At 50.8% G+C, this 17977-nt stretch overlaps 1 pseudogene across 1 annotated transcript; it reads right to left on the minus strand.

Moving 5' to 3' along the window:
- Positions 1-12613: 12613 nt before the first annotated feature.
- LOC308524877 (GTP-binding nuclear protein Ran-like) lies at positions 12614-13253 on the minus strand (annotated as a pseudogene). The gene has a single exon. The product of its transcript is annotated as a GTP-binding nuclear protein Ran-like (transcript).
- Between the last annotated feature and the right edge of the window lie 4724 nt (positions 13254-17977).

The following is a 17977-nucleotide window of genomic DNA, read 5'->3' on the forward strand; positions in this document are numbered from 1 at the left end:
TTAATGTATACATGTACACTGATAGTCCGACAGAAAACTTTATGACTCCGTTTGATGTTATCAGTGGGACTTCTGCTGCTGCATCACTGATGACAGAGATTTTACATCAGGTTTATATTTCGTGACCATCAGAGATATGCACGAGCTACTACTTTCATCCGTCAGGCTACTCCTATTACGAGACTTAACAAAATTCATCACTAAGAACAAAGATTCACAATTGTAAATGAAAGATTATAAGAGAGGGTTTCGCGTGCCAGCAAAAGTTACTGGCATGCCATGTTTGGCACGCGTGCCAGGGGTTGCCCACCTCTGGTCTAGGACAATGATTTTCAGGGACTCCTTGACTGCAGCTGAGAGGGACTAGAGCAGCCGTGGGCAAACTACGGCCCGCGGGCCGGATCCAGCCCGTTTGAAATGAATAAAACTATTGAAAAAAAGGACCCTACCCTTTTATGTAATGATGTTTACTTTGAATTTATATTAGTTCACACAAACACTCCATCCATGCTTTTGTTCCGGCCCTCCGGTCCAGTTTAAGAACCCACTGTGGCCCTCGAGTCAAAAAGTTTGCCCACCCCTGGACTAGAGTCAGTTCATGGGCCACAGCAGTGTCCACAGCCAGGATCAAGGTCTGTGTGCCTACTGCCCGATGCATATGTGGGTAAAACTTTTCCTGAGTTTCTTGGCATATGGTACTGGTCCCCACAGCTCCCACATAATACTTTTGTCCGTGGATGGATCCCAAATTTTATTGTTGAGGAGGAGACACAAACAAGGGAAATCTTAATCATGATGCTCCCTATATATAATAGTAGCATACCATATCATACTTCTGCATCTTGCATTTCACTTAATATCTTAGAGACCATTCTATAGCAGTACCTAGAGATCTAGCTCATTTTTTGTAACAGCTGCATCCTATTGTAGGAATATGTCATAATTTAATTTACCTGTTTTTTAAAATTGAGGTATAATTGCCGAAACCGGTTTGGCTCAGTGGGTAGAGCGTCGGCCTGCGGACTGAAAGGTCCCAGGTTCGATTCTGGTCAAGGGCATGTACCTGGGTTGCGGGCACATCCCCAGTGGGGGATGTGCAGGAGGCGGCTGGTCGATGTTTCTCTCTCATCGATGTTTCTGACTCTCTATCTCTCTCTCTTCCTCTCTGTAAAAAATCAATAAAATATATTTTTAAAAAAATTGAGGTATAATTGACATATAACATTGTATTAGTTTCAAATATATAATGATTAGATATTTGTACTAGCATATATTATGAAATGTCACCACAATAAGTCTAGTTAACATTCATCACCATACAAACCTGTTCTTTTTTGATAGACATTTAGATTGTTTCCAGTCTTTCATAACTATTGACAATGCTGCAGTGAATACTCTAGTACTCAGGCCTTGGTGCCCGTGTGAGTATTAATGTAGGATAAATTTCTAGTAGTGGAATTGCTAGGTCAAAAGGCATATGCATTTAAACTCTAATAACTTTGAACAAACTATCCTCAAAGAGACAACCATTTTCTAGTCCCACCAACAATAAACAAGAACGTCTTTCTCTGCAATGCCCACTTTTGGCAATTTGATACCTAAAAAATGTACCTCACTTTAATTTTAATCTGCCTTTCTCCTATTATGAGGTGGTTGAGTGTCTTTCCATTTGTTTAAAAGCCACTTGTATTGCTTTTTTTTTGTGAACTGTGTGTTCCTGACCTTTGCCCACTTAATGTATTGTTTCAAATTAGTGTTTAACAATAAAAGCATTATTTTCCCATTGTCATTTGCTCAAGTATCTCCTCAAAGGCAGGAGACCCTCTCAGAACCTGTCTGTTCTCAAGGAAGGGCGTGGGTATGGCCTCCTTAACATCCCATAACCCTCCCACAACCCCGTGTTTGCTCTCCCCTCCTCCCCTTCCCAGTCAAATGTGACCAGTCCTTCAGGTGAGCCGAATTCCACCTGTTTGGGATGGCTTTCTGAATAACTAATGCCCACACACTGCCTAGTCTCACTTCTATATGGGTCTCATCTCATCAACCACAGCCTCTGTCCCCCAAAGTCTGGGCCTGATATCTCCCCGAGTGCAGCTGCCTCTGCCCCTGCTCAGTGTGCAGGGGTGTCAGTGTGGAGCGTTTGAGGCACTCATTCAGCTTTTGACTACATGCATGCATCAGGCACTGTTCCAGGCGCCATGGATATGGCGCTGCATGACAGACCGAGGCCCCTCCTCTCCTCCAGCTGACATTTTAGTGAGGGCGGGGGGTTAATAACAACAAGCAAGGCAATACAGAAACACAAGTAAGAACACCAATTCAGTGTACACAGTAATGGAACTGATAGCGAAGGGCGGAGGGGAAGTCTCCTCTGGACAGAGGGGTCAGGAGAGGGATCCCCAGGAGCTGAGATGAGAGCACAGACTGACTATGAGAAGGCTCCAGCCCTGGAAAGAACCTTCCAGAGCCCCCACTAGAGGTCCCGCCTGGAGGATCTGCTTCAGACGGAGGAGATACAGCCCAGCCCTCAGCCACTTGATGAAACTTGCAGGCAGAGCCTGTGATCCCTGCCACTTTAGGGCTGTGCATGTGGCGTGTGGGGAGAGGGCCTGCACCCCCTTTTCATATTCCAGCTGCAAACTTGGGTAAATGAAACCATGCTTGACCTGGCATTAATAGAGGACCTTCTACTTGCCAGGGTCCAGTTAAGCACTTTACACCACTGTTACTTCATTTAATCTGCACTCCAATCCCGTGTAGTATTTATTATTAACTTTATTTTACAGAGGAAGAAACCCAGGCTCGGAATATGGAAGGAACCTGTCTAGGTTTCCATGGTACAGACAGAAGTACAGGTCCCAGAGAGGGTGGGGTTTGCAGGAACATTCGGGGTGCACCCCGTTTCCGGAGTTTGCCCCTGGGGCCCCGACAGCGGCCCCCGCCCCGCCCGAGTCTCTGGGGCCAAGGGGCGCACGGCGGGCTGGGGGCGGGGAAGTCCGGGGACAAAGGCCGCGGCCACCGCGTCGGGCGGGCCGGGCGGCGGCGAACTGCTGCGGCCGTCGGGACCTGCGGACGCCGGGACCTGGCCACGCGCCCGCGCCGGGGGAGTCCGCACGGCGATGGAGCGCCCCGGGGGGCCGCCCGAGCCCGCGCCGGCCGAGCCCGCCGGCCCGCCGCCCGCACCGCCCCCTCCCCCGCCCCCGCTCCCTCCCGCCCGCCCCGCGGCGGCTCCGAGCTCGGCGAACATGGCGGCGGCGGCGGCGGTCGGGCGGGACACTCTACCTGAGCACTGGTCCTACGGCGTGTGCCGGGACGGCCGCGTCTTCTTCATCAAGTGCGGCGCGGGCACGCGGGGGCGCGGGGCGGGCGGGGCGCGGGGCCGGGCGGGCGCCCCCCGGGGGGCAGCGCGCTAACAGGTGCACCTCTCCCGCAGTGACCAGCTCCGCCGCACGACCTGGCTGCACCCGCGCACCGGGGAGCCCGTCAACTCCGGCCACATGATCCGCTCAGGTGGGCGCGGGGCCGGCGGGATGGGGCGCCCGGGGGGTGGGGGGGCGCGCGCCTGGGCGGCCAAGTTTGACCTGAACTTTTCTCGCGTCTCCGCAGACCTGCCCCGCGGCTGGGAGGAGGGCTTCACGGAGGAGGGCGCCAGCTACTTCATCGAGTGAGTGACCGCGCCTCCGCCGCGCTCGCCCCCGGGCCGGGGGGTCCCGTGCGTTCCCGCCGCGCGGCCGCGCCCCCTCCTCCCGCGCGGGCCCCGGGCGAGTTGGCGCGCACAGCGCCGCAGCCGCCGACGCGTGGGGTTTTGTTTGCCCGGGTGGTGAGGCGGCGGCTGGAGGGAGGCGGGTGCGGTACCCACCTCCGCGAGGGCTCCGGGGCGGGGGTCCGGGATCCGGCCCGCGACGGGGGCCCGGCCTGCAAACTGCGCCCTGGACCTGGCATTTGGGTTGGCTTCGGGCACTGGCGGGAGGGGTCGGATACGCCTCCCTTTGGGGGTCTCCCGTGGCACCGGGCTGGGTCGGGGATGAGCAGGGGTGAGGAGTGGAACAAGGGTCCCGTCCGGGCTCCGGGAGCCGGGGATGGAGTGGGCGGTGAGGAGGGGGCGGGGGGGACAGAGACGAAGGGACTCTGTTTGGGGTGCGTGGGCTTTCTCTGCAGCCCCGTTCTCGGCGATGGTAGTGGAGAGTTGCAGCCGCATCCCACCCCGACCCTCCTGCGCCGACCCGCGGGGCAGAGATGGGGGCGGGGAGGGGAGCCGATGAGCCAATGATGTTACTCGAACGCTGTGCGTCTCCTGAGCCGCATCTCAAAAGAGGACCGTCCTACGGCCTCCGCTTCGTTAAGCAGTAGCTTTTCCTCAAAAACCCAGAGCCTTGCCGCACAAGCCAAGTTATGCCCGACCTGGGTCTGTAGAGATGAAACCGAGGCGCCGTTCAGACGCTAACACCGGTAGAGTTTTTACTTTCCCGCCGCGGGCTATCCCCGTGTTGCAGCGCATCTGCCCCTGCCGGCTCGCCACCGCGCCCCACGAGGTCAGACACCGCTTTTGATCCTTTGCCCCAGTGCCTGGTACGGAGTAGGCGCTCGGTAGATGTTTGTTCACCGAATGAGTGAGCTAGCTTCAGGTCTGTCTGGACGGACGGTGGTCTGACTAATATTTAGTGTAGTTTTGGGGACTGTGAGTCGGAAATCCTTTCTTTCACCGACTTGAAAACTGCTAGTCGGCAGCGGGCCAGCATTTTGGAAGCTCAGATGGTCCCATAAAGTCCTGGGGCCCCTCTCCCTCTGGGCTTGCTTGGGCTCCTGCGGGAAGGTTGAAATCCTGATGAATGAGATGAATAGAAGTGAGCACTAGGACTGTGGATATGGTTGGATGTCGTGTGTGTGTGTGTGTGTGTGTGTGTGTGTGTGTGTGTAAGAGAGAGAGAGAGTGTGTGTGTGTTGGGGAGCTGGTTGGGATCATTAGGACCTTTTATTAGTGGTCCTCTCTGGCTCATAACTGCATCTGCTGGGATTTATTAGCTATCTCCTGTGTACCACATATTGTTCTAGGCATTGGAACTACAGAAATGAATGAGGCAGCCCTGGCTGGTGTGGCTTAGTTGGTTGGAGCGTTGTCGACACTGTGCACCCAAAGGGTCTCAGGTTCAATGTCCTGTTAGGGCACATGCCCGGGTTGTGAGTTTGATCACTGCTCAGGGTGCATGCTCAGGGTACATGCAGGAGACAGCCCATTGATATTTCTTTTTCTCTCACTGTTGTAATGTACCCCGCGAATCACAGAAGGACGCCTCAAGAAGTCGAATTAAAGAGTCACATTTATTGCAATCCGGGACTATGAGGGGCCATTTTGCTTTCCCAAATCTCATAGTAACAAGATGGTCGCAGCTCCAGGGTTATATAGGCAAAAAATCACAAGGCATTGATTACATCCTAGGGTTTGGAATGAGGAATCTGGTTTGCAGAAAAGCAGTTTACAGAAACAGAAACAGCATGTTATCTAGGGCCCTTGGGTAACCTGGATTAAACTTAGGCATGTTATCTAAATTACAGTTTGGGGTCTAGAGCCCTCTGACCTTGGGATAACTGTGCGTCCTTCCCAGGTAAAGGAAAATGTGCTTTCTAAGACCAGTATGACCACAACCCATGGTATATTTACATTACAATCAATAAGGCATTTAATCGAATGGGATGATTTATATAATTCAGAAAATCAAAATAACCTGTCCATTCTTAAACAAAACAAATAGGTACATAAGCCGAACAGCAGGGTTAAAGTTAAACTATAATTTCTACCTGAGATGGTTGCTACCATACTTCATCACATCCATGCTTCTCTCTCCCTCTCCCTTCCTCACTCTCTAAAATCAATTTAGAAAAACCAAACACACATCCTAAGGTGAGGATTTTAAAAAATTTAATAAAAAAGGAAGTGAATGATGCAGACATGGAGCTTACAATGTACTGGGGAAAGGAGGGAGTAGAAAATCCTATTTAATAAAAGGCTAATAGCCCTGGCCAGCTTGGCTCAGTGGATAGAGCGTCAGCCTGCGGACCGAAGGGTCCCAGGTTTGATTCCAGCCAAGGGCACATGCCTGGGTTGCGGGCTCGATCCCCAGTGGGGGGTGTGCAGGAGACAGCCGATCAATGATTCTCTCTCATCATTGATGTTTCTATCTCTCTCTTCTTCTCCCTTTCTCTCTGAAATCAATAAAGAAATATATTTTAAAAAAAAAAGGCTAATATGCAAATCCACCGAACATCGGATGACCAGTTGTTATGACAGGCACTGACCACCAGGGGGCAGATGCTTAATGCAGGAGCTGCCCCCTGGTGGTCAGTGTGCTCCCACAGGGGGAGCATCACTCAGCCAGAAGCCCTGAGCCGGGTTCAAGGCTGGCAGCAGCAGCAGCAGCAGCAGCAACAGCAGCGGTGGGGGAGCCTCTCCCCGCTCCAGGGCAGTCGGACATCTCCCAAGGACTCCCAGACTGCGAGAGGGCCCAGGCTGAGCTAAGGATCCCCCTTCAACCTCCCCTCCCCCCTCCAGTGTGTGAATTTTGTTTATCAGGCCTCTAGTAAGTAAATAAACAAACAATACCAGATAGTGAGCAGTAACTATGCAGAAAGTTAAAATAAGGTGATATAAAGTGACTGGGTTGGATGGGAGGTTAGGTGTGGTGTTTCTGAGTAGATGACTTTTAAGGTAAAATGAATAACAAAAAGACCCATTGTTATGTTGAGGAGGGAACAGCCAGTGCAAGGGCTTTAAGGCAACAAAGAGCTTCAAATTCAAGGCGCAGAAAGGCCAGTGTGGCTGGAAGGTGGTGAACGAGGGCGACGGAGGCAGGGGAAGCCCTTACAGACAGGAGGGAGTAAATGGTGTGAGGCTCAACCACCGAGCCACGCCGCCTGGGCCCACCTTTCCTAGTCACTGTTTCTGACTCTTCCATGAAGTTCTAGGCAAAATCTTGAGCTGAGGGATCGGAGGGGTGTGTAGGACCCAAGGTCAGTTTCACGGCCGCTTGCCCTTCATCCCTTTTGTTGTCTCTTCCGTGGCGACTCTGTGGAGTCCCTCATAGTTATCCTTCGGCAAGCCCTGCCTCTACCTACAGGGCCTTGGCCAGGCCCTTCCAAGCAAAGGCGAAAGCAGTGTGACGGTGCCCCTGGGACCCATGGCAGCTGACTTGTTTTTTGCCTCATTCTGTGGCGAGTTCTTGAAGACTTAAAGATTTGGGGAGTAATTATTCTCCCCCCCCCCCATAAAAATATTTTGCTTCAAGGGTGCTTTCTTGGATTTACCATGAGCATTTCTAAATTTTTTATTTTTTTGGTGTGGGGAGTTCTCTAATATGGCTCAGTGAGAGGGACAAAGCGTCCGCACCCCTGATTTTATTTTCGCCGGTGGATCCTTGCCTGGAAGTTGTGCGAGGGGTTCGGGATGCATCAGTAGCTCCTGATAGTTAACAGATATTGGAATACTCTCCAGAATCCATTTCTTGAAGGAGAACACCGGAGCTAAGGCAGGTGGATTTTAGTTTTTGTTTCTGCACTTTGCATTCAACTGTGGATTAATTAGGGACAAAATGTTATTAGGAATCTACTCCTGGTTCTCCCAGTTCTAGACTCGGTGATGCTGACTTGTACGTCAAGACTTCTCTACTTTCCCATGAGCCCCTTAGCCAAGGAGCAGGATATGATAGCAATTGTGCCATTAACAGCAGCAGCAATAATTGTGGTAGCGATTATGTAATAGCATCACATTTTGGAGTCCTTGAAAAATGCCAGGAGCTGTTTTTAACTGTTACCTGATTTAATTCTTGCAACAGCTTGATGAAGTAGGAACTGTTAACTAGTTCCATTTTTTCCTATGTGGAAACCTGTAATAACCCCAGTCATTCCAACAGCAAAGGCAGTTGGCTTTTTCTGGTACCTTGTCCTACTCGATCCTTATAACAGCCCCTAGAAGCTGCAGAGCTGGGGTTTGTCCTGTTCTTCAGATGATGAAATTCAGGTCCATGAAGGATCAGTGATTTTCCCAAAATGTCAGAGCTGGGACCAGAACCGTGGTCTTCAGTCTCTGGGATGGTAACCATGGTAGTCATGGTGCTTCTACCCCAGGTCACAGGTGAGAGCCAGCGTCGATACCTGAAGGAGCTCCTTGCCATGTACTGCTGCTCCGACTCAGGCTGCCTGAGGCTCAGGGGCCACTCCCCAGCTTTGTTTCTGCTGGGGACTGAGGTGCCCTGGGAAGGCAGGGCCCTTGGTCTCCTCTGGTGATTGGTGATGGTGCATGTCTCTGATAAGTAAAAAATGGAAGACATTAATTATTACCTAGTAAAGACAGTCTGGCAGACACAGCCTTTTCAACAGGAGACCCCCGAGGGAGAAATTCTTAAAGAGGCCCCAGGAACTAGAGTGCTATGCTGGACTGGCTTCGGGGGTTTCGTGGAACCCCATGGGTTGGGTTCTCCCTACAGCAGTTTTGAATAGATCCTGCATCAAAAAGGAGAAGGAATGGCAGAGAGGAGGGGGTTTTGCTATCCTGCCTGTGCCAAGGTTGCTTCTTGAAGGCAGAACCCAGTTCTCCACCTCTGAGATTGGCATCCATCCCAGCACCGGGCACTAAGTAGGCAATTGGTATTTATTGAAGCAGCAGTGTTTAAGGGACCCAGGGAGTTCAGCAGGTATTCCAGGTCTTGGAAAACTTATTGGGGGTAGGGAGGAGATCAGGATGGGGGTGGTGGTGGTGGGGAGACCAGGCAAGGTCAAAGAAGCAAAGCAGCCAGGAACGCGCCTGTCAAGGCTGGTGCCTGGAGCCCAGGCTTCTTGTATGCAGTTTCTGGCTGTCAAGAACAGCACACAAAGCAGGAACCTGGCCTCTGGCTTCATAACCTCACGACTCATGCTCTGTATCTGGGGCGTCTTTTGGCCACTGGACCTGGCTGCCCTCCCTCCCTGGTTGCCAGGTCTTGGTCCTCTGTGACTTGGCTTCATATTCCTTAGTTTCAGCTTTGGAGCCTGCGGGGCCACCATTGTAGGTGTCGGTCCCCTGTGGGTGCACATCCCCAAATGAGGCCAGTGAGGCACTTAAGAAGGCATTTCTGAGGGCTGGAGTAAGGCCGCTTTCCCACTCCCTCCCCAGCCCTTTTCCCTACAGCAGGTCCTGAGGGCAGGACTGGCTCCAGAATTTGCATGGCCCAGTGCAAAATGAAAGTGCAGGGCCACTTGTTCAAAAAGCCAGAAAAATAAGGGCATTAAAATAGAAAGCGTTCCCTTTCTCCTTCAGTCTTTCCCTCTGCTTGTCATGGTGTTTTTATTTGCTATTTAATGTCTTTCAGAGTAAAAAGCGGTTTTTAATTATTAGCATAAATCTTGTGATTCATCTCTGTATTGTGGACTATAAAATTTTAAACCAACTATCAGGGCATTGCCTTCATAGGCTGAATCACCACCAAAAATGCCAGGCACCACTCTGAGCCCCCACAGGGCAAGAGTACGGTGCTCAGGCCCCTGAGACGAGAGTGAGGAGCGGGGAGGCCGGGTGGGCCGTGGGGCTCCAGGAGGCTGGGAGTGGGCAGTTAAGAACCTGTCCCAGGGAGGCAGGGAGTGGGGACTGGCGTGAGCCAAGGCGTCACGCCTCCTTCAGAAGGGTTACCCTTCCAGAGATAATGCTAAATATCAAGAGTGTGTTTTTGCATTCTGCAAACCCATTTCTGAGTCTGACCTTAGAGGGAGGGAGGAAGAGTTGGGGAGTGAAGGTTGAGCCAGGGGTGTAGAATGTCCAGGTCGGGACCCCACCTGGTGTAGACACCACGTAAGCGTAGAAGGCCTTCAGGAAAGCCTGTGAACACTGGGCGGCCTGGGAAGCCAGCGCTTTAGGTTTAATTGTGCAGTCAGCCAAGGGACGGTCTCTCGGGCCACCCCAGGAAGAAGTCCGTCCTGACTGCCACATTTTCCTCCCCAGGCAAACGTTGAACTTTATGTTAGTGAAATTTGTCTTGCAGAGTGCCAACCTGTTGGTTCATTTAGTTGTCATGTTTCTCACTGAAGTGCTTCTGGGAACAGCAGTCCCAGAAGCTCTATTTCAAACCAGAGAGCAACCATTCCACAAAGAATTTCTGGGGAGCTCGCAGCTTACATGCATTTAAAAGGGAAATTCCGAACCCTCTTGTTGCAAGTTCAGAAGGTTCTCCCAGCTTGGCAAGTTTTGGCGGAATCCCACTTTGCCTTTCGTTTCCTGGTTGTTTTATCAAGGGTGAAAACTGACTCATGGCTTGAAATGTTAGTTAGGTTCTGTGCGGAAGGAACAAGAGCGGCGTTGTGCAGAAAGCCAGAGGAAGGATTAAGGGCCATGATTTGTACCAGGTCTTAAAACCCTCCTGGAAAAGATCTGGGAAACCTCTTTAAGAAACGGGTTGCCAGTTGCTTTTGAAGGTCCTTTTTTTTCTTTTTTCTTTTTTCAGAGCCAGACAGGAGGTGGGTTGGGGGAAGAGGTGTCAGCTCCTGTTCGCAGTGCTGTGTGTGTGTGAAGAGGGTGGCTGTAGGTTTCTTGTGCACTGATGGCCATCTTTCCATTCTCTTACTTACAGAGAATTTTAGGCTTCTTAAATGAAAGATTTTGGAAAAAGGAGTTTATTTCAATTACTGTTGACATTCAAGATTGTATTAGTTTCATATCAGGACGGCAAAAATTAAATGTTGGATGAAATCTAGTGTTGATGAAGATATTGGGAAATGAGCAATTTGTACACTATTGATTAGGATGTGAATTTATGCAAACTTTTTGGAAAAACAATTTACAATCTCTATAACAAATTAACTACTTATACATTTTGAAAAAAAAGATATTGTATTCATTTCAGGTATACTGCATAGTGGTTAGACATTTATATGATTTACAAAGTGATCCTCCTGGTAAGGCTTGCACCGACCTAACACCATACATAGCTATTACAATATTGTTGACTATATTTTCTATTCTGTAATTTATATCCCCATGACTGTTATGTAACTGCCAATTGTGCTTCTTCTTCTTCTTCTTCTTCTTCTTCTTCTTCTTCTTCTTCTTTTTTACATATATTTTTATTCATTTCAGAGAGAAAGGGAGAGGGAGAAATAGAAACATCAATGATGGGAGAGAATCATTGATCGGCTGCCTCCTGCACACCCCACACTGGGGATCAAACCGGCAACCAGGGCATGTGCCCTGACCAGGAATCGAACCGTGACCTCCTGGTTCATAGGTTGATGTTCAACCACTGAGCCATGCTGTCCGGGCCAATTGTGCTTCTTAATCCCTTCACCTTTTTCACCCAGTCCCCCAACCTCCCTCCCATCTGGCCACCATCAGCTTATTCTCTATACCTATGAGTTTGTTTCTGTTTTATTTGTTCATTTTGTTTATTAGCTTCCACATATAAGTGAAAGCATATGGTATGCGTCTTTCTCTGTCTGATTTATTTCACTTAGCATGTTGTTGCAAATGGTAAGATTTCATCCTTTTTATGGCCGAGTATTATTCCACTTTGTTATGCACCACAAAGAAAGGAGCTTATTGAGAAAGCACCTCATTGTGTGGACTGTTTGGAGATTTAATGAGGAGCCTGCTCCAGTTTTCTGCCTCTTCAGAAGAGAGCCTGGTTTGCATCTTTTTGTTCAGCATGAGGCAGCAGCGTCTCAGTAGACTGGCATGGTGTCCTAAGTAAATATTGGCAGAGGGAAAAGCATGGAGGAATATGGTTTTATTTGCCTGTTGTTTTTCAATGGCTGTCAAAACATTTTTATTTAGGTTTTTTGGAACAAGAAGTGTTTTGGATGAATGTTTTATTGTTTACAGCGTGCTTCATGAACATTATCTGGTTGGAGGCTGACAGTTAGTGCAGACATGTGGGCTCAGAGTGATGAAGTGACTTCCTAAAGCCCAGGCCACATTCGCTCAGCTTTTTTAGGCTTCAGAGAAGGGGTGGGCGTGTGGTGTCTCAGATCAGAGCTTCTCAGACTGTTTGGCCACAGCCCTAATGACAGAAGAGGGTGAAGCTCCACTCACCTGGCAAACTGGATGGTGGAAAACATCCTCAAAATGCCCCAAAATTCATGTGAGCGCTATCCTCAATTTAACTTACAAACTCCCTTCCACATGCCCAGTAAGATCAGTCCTTGGGCAGGGATGTATCATGTTTGTTGTATGGCCTTGTGTTTTCCTAAACAGAAACATGTGCCCTTAGGGGCACCAGTTGTCCTATCCAGTCTTTTTCTTTTTTTTTTTAGATATTTGAAATACAACTTTATTCTGATTCTAAACGAAAAGGAATGGGAATGACAGTAACAAACAAGGTTTCACCACTGAGTATTGTGATGCGACTGCAGCTTTCTTATAGGAAACTCAATAAGGAAACAACTGCATTCCAAAACAGCTAAATATGCAGGTCCAAAAAGTGAAGCTATTTTAACTGCCACATTCACTCGAAGCCCATTCATCTTTCAGCATCCCAGGATCAAGCACAGGTTCTCTTTGCTTAGCTATATAATAAAGTGGCAAACACGCGGCACCACTGACATCACAGGACAGTTGCCTATAAAACTAGACTTCTGACGCTGGGCTCCAGCTTCCCTCTCACAGGTCGTCATCCTCGCCTGGGAGCGCGGTGGTCTGAGCAACCTCTGGATCGTGCTCATGCTGTGCTGCCAGCGCGGGGTCCATGACCACCTCTGGAGGGGCGAGAGCAGGCGACGAACTCCAAGTTAGGGTCTCCGATGAGTTTTCTAGCAAGCCAGAGGAAGGGCTTTTCAAAGTTGTAGTTACTTTTGGCAGAAATGTAGTACTGAAGGTTCTTCTTTCGGTGGAAGACAATGGATTTCGCCTTCACTTTCCTGTCCTTGATGTCCACTTTGTTGCCACACAAGACGATGGGGATGTTCTCACACACGCGCACCAGATCTCGATGCCAGTTAGGCACGTTCTTGTAAGTACCTCTCGAAGTTACAGCAAACATTATAATGGCACACTGGGCTTGGATGTAGTAGCCGTCGCACAGCCCCCCGAACTTCTCCTGGCCGGCCGTGTCCCACACTTTGAACTTGATGGGCCCGCGGTTGGTGTGGAACACGAGGGGGTGCCCCTCCACGCCCCGGGTGGCCACGTACTTCTCGAACTCGCCCGTCAGGTGGCGCTTCATGAAGGTGGTCTTCCCGGTGCCGCCGTCCCCGACCAGCACCAGCTTGAACTGCACTTGGGGTTCTCCTTGGGCGGCCATGGCGATGTCACTTCCAGAACCGTCTCCCGGGCCAACTGACTGAGAGCTCTCCAGTCTTTTGTTGTTGTTGCTATTAATCCTTACCTGAGGATATTTTCCATTGATTTTTAGAGAGTGGAAGAGAGGAGGGGAGACAGAGAGAGAAACATTGATGTAAGAGAGACAAATCGATTGGTTGCCTCCCTCACCGTCCTGACTGGGGCCAAGGATAAAGCCTGCAGCTAAGGTATGTGCCCTTGACAGGAATTGAACCCAAGACCCTTTAGTCTGTAGGCTGATGCTCTAACCACAGAGCCAAGCCACCTCAGACTGCCCTGTTCCGTTATAAGTGACAGGGAAGTGTGGGGAGGCTGCTCATTGGCTTTCCAGCCTCCCTGGGCCCTGCGCATCCAAAGGCCGATGTACAGGCCTAGAGGAGACAACATCTGCAGCAGTGCTGACCTCGCCCGTGGCCTGGACTGAGTTGTGCAGGCCACCTCTCGTTCTGGCCTGCAGCGTACTCAGTCTCCCGGATGCCGGCCTGGCTGCACGGTTGGTTTCTCTGGAAGCCGAAAGCACAGCCAGGCCACTTCATCATGCACCAAAATGCACAGGGTTGTGTATGTGGCGGTAGCGCACATAAGGAGGCAGAGGTAGGCGCATGGTCTCTGGATTCCTGGATTCTAATTCCAGCTCCACTGCGTACTGCTCCCTGACCTTGGTGGGTTACCCACTCCCTTTAAGCCTCACTTCCTCGCCAGTAAGATGGGGATAAATGTGAGAAGTCCATTAATTAACTGATGAAAAAGGGCTTAGCAAGTACCTAGCACATAGTAAATGCCCAATAAATGTGAGCTGCTCTTTTTTTAAAAAAATATATTTTATTGATTTTTTTACAGAGAGGAAGGGAGAGGAATAGAGAGTTAGAAACATCGATGAGAGAGAAACATCGATCAGCCGCCTCCTGCACACTCCCCACTGGGGATGTGCCTGCAACTAAGGTACATGCCCTTGACTGGAATCGAACCCGGGACCCTTGAGTCCACAGGCCGATGCTCTATCCACTGAGCCAAACTGGTCAGGGCAGGAGCTGCTCTTTTATACATGCACACAACTAGGAGGTGGGGTGGAGACGTGAATTCCGGACCCTTGTCTCATTCAGCTGCTGCAGGGCGAGTCTGGTGCCCTTGAACCGGGAGCATGCACACTGTAGAACTACTCAGGGTTTGGTTTGGATCCATAAAAATGCATAACTATTATGGTTATTAAAAAGCTGTCCTTGAAGTACTTGCTCTTAAGTGGTTGAGGAAAAAAACCTCTGTGTGTGTGCGCGTGCGTGTGTACAGGGGAGCAGATGGGGCAAAACATTACCAGTGGGTCCGTCTGCATGAGAGGGTGCATGGAAGTTCTCTGAGCTGTTCTTGTAACTTTTTTGTAAATTTGAAATGATTTCCAAATAAAAAGTTAATTTAAAAATAACACTATTTACCCTTGTCCGTCAAGGACATACCGTCCCGAGGCCGCGGGCACCTTATCCGTGCTGCAGGGACCTGGGGACAAAGAGCCCTGGGTAGTGAGGTGTGAAAGCGGCTCCCGGTTTGCCTCTTTCCTGGGCATTTAGAGGGCTGCACAGATGTCCGCTCCTTAATCCGGGTGGCCACCTGGCTATCGGCTCTGACCGCTGAAGGACAGGCTTACTGTCTGGTGTTGCCTGGGCCACAGATGTCAGCAGTGATAATCATCATGGCGCTGTAGACTAGTTGAAAACACATATATTCCTTTTAGAGGCAGGTTTTTTTTTCTTTTTTAAAATATATTTTTATTGATTTCAGTGAGAAAGGGAGAGGGAGAGAGAGATAGAAACATCATTGATGAGAGAGAAGCATTGATTGGCTGCCTCCTGCACGCCCCGCACTGGGGATCGAGCCCGCAACCTGGGCATGTGCCCTGACTGGGAATCGAACTGTGACCTCCAGGTTTTTAGGTCGCCACTCAACCACTGAGCCACGCCAGCCAGGCTAGAGGCAGGTATTTTTATTGTCCTCATTTTACAGATCAAGCAGTTGATCTCCCCACGGCCAGAGAGACCATCACGAGGGAGCTGTGACTTGAACACGAGTTTGTGTGATGTGGTACGAGGTATTCTCTGGTTCCCATGGCCAGGACCCCCTCTGTCCTGAATCCTCTTATAGCCTGTATTCTGCAAACCTGGTTTTCTGAATCTTTCCTGATGACACCGGAGCACCTTCCTCAGAAAGTCCCCCAAGGATAGAAGGGTGATGGGTGAGTGGATGGCCCCCCCGAGGGGGCCAATGGGTAGGGTCCTGGAGCTCTGGGGAAGTGGAACCCCCATCCTGCCCCTGGATGTCAGCTGACCACAGCTAAGGGGCTGATGAGCCTCTTAAGCCTTCTTAGAGCCAGACTGTCTCTTTCACGGTGAGTGCGTGGAGAGTGAGTGCGTGCCCGTCTGCGCTCCCAGCGTCATGGCCAGCGTTCTCAGGGCTCCTTGGGCCTTTCCTGCCGAGGCAGAGCCTTCACCCTCTCGAGGTCTGAGAGCTTGGAGTTAGCGTGCAGCTCTTCTGGAGCCTCCTGTGCGTCCCTGGACCAGGGCAGTGCAGGGAGGGCAGGCAGTGTGCTCGGGAGAGGGAGGCAGCAGTGGGCCCATTTCATCCCGGTACCCAGCCCCTGGCTGCACAGCCTCCTGTATTACCCCCTCCCCCCACAAGGAGCAGATGAGACCACTCCTTGCCAGGACGAGTGTATTAGATTAATGCAGTAACCTCTGCAGTAATCTTCACTTGCAAACTCAGTTGTCAGTGCACGTCCACAGATGGCATCAGTGTATCACCTTAAGGAGAGATGAGCCCTTTAGAGGAGGAACAGTTTACTCAGAGGCCTTTGTTTCAGGATTGATCCATTCAATCACCAGACTCTGATGAAGCATCTAACACTGTATGCCAGTCTCCACACTGGGTGATGTGGAGAAATAGAAGTCTCCACCCTCCAGCAGTGCCCAGACCAGAAGGGAGGGACGCTGGACAGTGTCAGATGGGTGACTGGGGCTGGGGGCCTGAGCAGGGAACCCTAGGGAGCTTCTGAGGGTGAGTGAGGAAGGCCAGGCAGCGGTGGAGCAGAGGGTGGGCAGCCCAAGGCCAGCCCAAGGCAGGAGGGGCCAGGGGAGTGCGTGGAGAGTGAGTGTGTGCCCGTCTGTGCCTGGAGGAGGCTCAGGCTAAGCTGAGGAGGGGTCTGGTGCTGGATAGCTGGGCTTCAGGAAGGTGGCATAGTTGGGAATATTGCCCGAGGGGTTTTTCCAACTCCTGTGTCTGAGGGGTGGTGCCACATGGGGTTATGAAACATGAATCCTGGAGTCCAAGTGTCTGGGTTGAACTCTTGGCTCTGTGCTGGTTTGGGCAGGTCACTTAAACCGGGTCTTTGCATGTTTCTTCATCTGTACAACGGGGACGATGACTGGACCGTCGCGTGCCTGCCGTACCATACATGCCATGTAAGCATGAAGTATTACCATGACTCCTCCTAGAACCAGAGCCCTTCCTGTGGTGACGTGAGGCACCCCCCGCCCCCCCAGAGGAGCTGTGTGCTTCTCTGGGGAAACCTGAGGTCAGGCAGGCGGAGGGGGAACTGGGCTTTCGTGCTGAGACTTGCCTTTAAAAGGAAGCCGGCCACTTTGACATGGTTGGCGCTAGATATCAAAGCGATGAGTCCTCACCTGCAAAGCCCCGTGTGGCTGTGCCCAACCAGAGAGAAATGCAGAGGCTTCCCATGCGGATGATAGACTTATTTTCCAAGGGGCAGTTTTGATTCACTCCCTGACCCTCTCCCATCCCCTCCTCCAGTGGGAGGGTTTCTAGGTATTGGTATTAGGGTTTGCACTGCCTGGCAGGAAACCTAGCTCTTTTTTTTTTTTTTTTTTGCAATACTCAGTGTGTCTGTATTAGAGCAGCTGGTGAGGGTAGACCTGAGGTAGAAGCAGTGTTCTGGAATGCTCAGTCGGAACCTCTAGACCAGTGGTTCTCAACCTTCCTAATGCCGCGACCCTTTAATACAGCTCCTCATGTTGTGGTGACCCCCAATTTCATTGTTACAAATTGAACATAATTAAAGCATAGTGATTAATCACAAAAACAATATGTAATTATATATGTGTTTTCCAATGGTCTTAGGCGACCCCTGTGAAAGGGTTGTTCGACCCCCAAAGGAGTCGTGACCCACAGGTTGAGAACCACTGGTCTAGAGGGTAGGACTGGGAATGATCATGATTACAAACGCCATGGGTGACCACAGGCACTGAAAGTGAAACCGTCTCGGAGCTTCAGCTTCCCTAACTGCAATAATGACAGCACTATTTGAGCATTAAATGTGATGGCCCAGCTGCAGCTCCTGGCATGCCATTTGGCACATAGTAGGTGCTCAGGCATTGTGAGCCCTTCCATTTACAGGAGGACATTTGTCAGACTTGACGGATGGGGCTGCGGGAAGGCCTGGAGACAGTGTCCGTAGGGTACAGCTGTCTAATACCCACCCACCCCATTACCCAGGGCAGATCCCGGAGAGCCAGGCTCCCCGATGGGCCTCTGGTTTCCTTCATAGAGTTTGGGAATGCTCCGCCCTCTCTTCCGCCCAGATGTTGCTGTTAGTTGCACAGGTTGGTAGTGGGGCTGGTCTTGTAGGTGACCACTGACTGGGGACTGTGCCTTCCTGGGGGGTGGGCGGCTGTTCCACATCTC

This window comes from Myotis nattereri, assembly GCF_964212035.1.
Source record: "Myotis nattereri genome assembly, chromosome: 9".
In the NCBI taxonomy this organism is placed as follows: domain Eukaryota; kingdom Metazoa; phylum Chordata; class Mammalia; order Chiroptera; family Vespertilionidae; genus Myotis; species Myotis nattereri.